Source organism: Papio anubis, chromosome X (assembly GCF_008728515.1).
Source record: "Papio anubis isolate 15944 chromosome X, Panubis1.0, whole genome shotgun sequence".
Lineage (NCBI taxonomy): Eukaryota > Metazoa > Chordata > Mammalia > Primates > Cercopithecidae > Papio > Papio anubis.
This window is the reverse complement of record NC_044996.1, coordinates 76,276,839-76,280,259: the sequence shown is the minus strand read 5'-3', so window position 1 is coordinate 76,280,259 and position 3,421 is coordinate 76,276,839.

The window sequence follows — 3,421 nt, the reverse complement described above, 5'->3', positions numbered from 1 at the left end:
GCCTTAATGCTGACAGTGCTAAGCCCACACGCTTGTAAGGGAGTCTAAGTCTCTTTGTAAGTCTCTAAGGACTGCCATGAATCCAAGTGCTCCTACTAAGTATATATTTAGGATAGCTAGCTCTTCCTGTTGAATGATCCCTTTACCATTATGTAATGGCCTTTGTCTCCTTTTGATCTTGATGGTTTGAAAGTCTGGTTCTATCAGTGTGACTAGGATTGCAACCCCTGTTTTTTTTTTGTTCTCCCATTTGTTGGTAGATCTTCCTCTATCTTTTATTTCCTTTGACTCCTATGTATGTCTCTGCTTGTGAGATGGGTCTCCAAATACAGCAAACTGATGGGTCTTGACTCCATCCAGCTCTTAAGCCAGTCTCAGGTTCCTTAGAATTGGAGCATTTTAGTCCATTTTATATCATGTTAATATTGTTAAGTGTGTGAACTTGATCCTGCCATTATGATATTAACTGGCTATTTTGCATTAGGTAAATGCAGCTCTTCCTAGTCCATGGTCTTTATCTTTGCATGTTTTGCAAATTTGGCTGGTACTCTGGCTTGTCCTTTTTCCCCATGTTGAGTGCTTCCTTCCAGGTCTCTTTGTAAGACAGGCTCTGGTGTGGTGAGCAAAATCTTTTGCCATTTGATTATCTGTATGATCTTTGTTTCTCCCTTCACTCTAGGAAACTTCTAGTTTGGCTGATATGAAATTTGGGTTTAAAATTCTTTCTTTAAGAATGCTGAATATTGGCCCTTACTCTCTCTTCTGGTTTTGAGAGTTTCTAGATATCTGTTATTAGTCTGATGGCTTCTTTGTATAACTCCATCTTTCTTCTCTCTGGCTTCCTTAAGATTTTTACCTTCTCTATTTCAACTTCTGTGAATCTGGGTAAATTATTTGTCTCGGAGTTGCTCTTCTCGCAGGAGTACCTTTGTATGCTTCTGTATTTCTGGATTTGAATGTTGGCCTGCTCTTACTAGGTTAGAAGTTCTCCTGGATGATATCCTGAAGAGTGTTTTAACTTGGTTCCATTCTCCTCTCTACTTAGGCACTTAGCTAGACTTAGATTTGGTCTTCTTACATAATCCTATACTTCTGTATATTTTGTTCCATTCTTTTTCTTTCTTTTTTCTTTAGGATTTCTCTTCTCGCTTTCATTTCATTCCATTTGATCCTCATCGCTGGATACTCTTTTCTTCCAGCTGATTTCGAGTCGGGTTACTGGCTTGTGCATTTGTCACTTATTTCTCGTGGTCATGGCTTTTTATCTCTGTCATTTTGTTTTATGGCCTTTGCTGCATTTTAATTATTCTAGTTATCAATTCTTCCACTCTTTTTTCAAGATTTTTAGTTTCTTTGTGCTGGGTACGTAATTCCTCCTTTAGCTCTGAGAAGTTTGATGGACGGAAGCCTTCTTCTCTCATCTTGTCAAAGTCATTCTCCATCCAGCTTTGATCCATTGCTGGCGATGAGCTGCTCTCCTTTGCAGGGGGAGATGCGCTCTTATTTTTTGAATTTCCAGCTTTTCTGCCCTCCTTTTTCCCCATCTTTGTGGTTTTATCTGCCTCTGGTCTTTGATGATGGTGAAGTACTGATGGGGTTTTGGTGTGGGTGTCCTTCCTGTTTGTTACTTTTCCTTCTATCAGTCAGGACCCTCAGCTGCAGATCTGTTGGAGATTGCTTGAGGTCCACTCCAGACCCTGTTTGCCTGGGTATCAGCAGCAGAGGCTACAGAAGATAGAATATTGCTGAACAGCAAGTGTACCTGTCTGATTCTTGCTTTGGAAGCTTCCTCTCAGGGGTGTACTCTACCATGTGAGGTGTGGGGTGTCGGTCTACCCCTTCTGGGGGATGTCTCCCAGTTAGGTTACTCAGGGGTAAGGGACCCACTTGAGCAGGCAGTCTGTCCGTTCTCAGATCTCAACCTCCGTGTTGGGAGATCCACTGCTCTCTTCAAAGCTGTCAGAGTCGTTTGCGTCTGCAGAGGCTTCTGCTGCTTTTTTGTTGCTGTTGTTGTTGTTGTTTAGCTGTGCCCTGTCCCCACAGGTGGAGTCTACAGAGACAGGCAGGCCTCCTTGAGCTGCTGTGAGCTCCACCCAGTTCGAGCTTCCCAGTGGCTTTGTTTACCTACTTAAGCCTCAGCAATGGCAGGCGCCCCTCCCCCCACCTCGCTGCCGCCTTGCCGTTAGATGGCAGACTGCTGGGCTAGCAAAAAGGGAGGCTCCGTGGGCGTGGGACCCTCCCGGCCAGGTGTGGGATATAATCTCCTGGTGTGCCCATTTGCGAAGACCCTTGGTAAAAAGTGCAGTATTGAGGTGGGAGTTATCCGATTTTACAGGTGTTGTGTGTCTCAGTTCCCCTGGCTAGGAAAAGGGATTCCCTTCCCCTTTGTGCTTCCCAGGTGAGGCGATGCCTGGCCCTGCTTCAGCTCTTGCTGGTAGGGCTGCAGCAGCTGGCCAGCACCGATTGTCCGGCACTCCCTAGTGAGATGAACCCAGTACCTCAGTTGAAAATGCAGAAATCACCTACCTTCTGTGTTGCTTGTGCTGGGAGCTGGAGACTGGAGCTGTTCCTCTTCAGCCATCTTGCTCCGCCCCCTCAATAGCATCTTTTGCTTATTTTAAAATTGGGTATTTATTTTGCTATTTAGTTGCATGAGTTCTTGATGTATTTTGAATATTAACTCGTTATTGGATATATGGCTTGCAAATATTTTCTTTCATTCCTTAGGTTGCCTTTTTCACTTTGTTGATTGTTTCTTTTGTTGAGCAGATACTTTTTGGTTTGATGTAGCTTTTCTTGTCCATTTTTACTTTCTTCGATTTTGCTTCTGATACTATATTTTAAAATTATTTATAAGAGCAATGTCAAGGAGATTTTCTCCTTTTCTTTTCAAGGAGTTTTTACAGTTTTAGGCCTTAGGTTTAAACTTTTAATCCAATTTGAGTTAATTTTTGTGTATACAGTAAGATAAAGATCCAGTTTTATTCTATTGCAAGTGGATATTCAGTTTTCTCAGTACATTTTATGAAGAGACTATCCTTTCTCCACTTGGTATTTTTGGCATCTTTTTCAAAGATAATTTGACCATATATGAGTCAATTTATTTCTGGTCTTCCTATTCTGTTTCACTGATCTGAATGTCTGCTTTTAACCAATTCCATACCGTTTCAATTACTATAACTTTGTAATATAGTTTGAAATCAGAACTATGATGCCTCCAGCATTTTTTCTTCTTGCTCAAGATTGCTTTAGCTACTTGGGATCTATCATAGTTCCATAAACATTTTAGAATTTTTTTTTTTTTTTTAGAGCAGTTTTTTTTTTTAATTTATTTATTATTATTATACTTTAAGTTGTAGGGTACATGTGCATAACATGCAGGTTTGTTACATATGTATACTTGTGCCATGTTGGTCTGCTG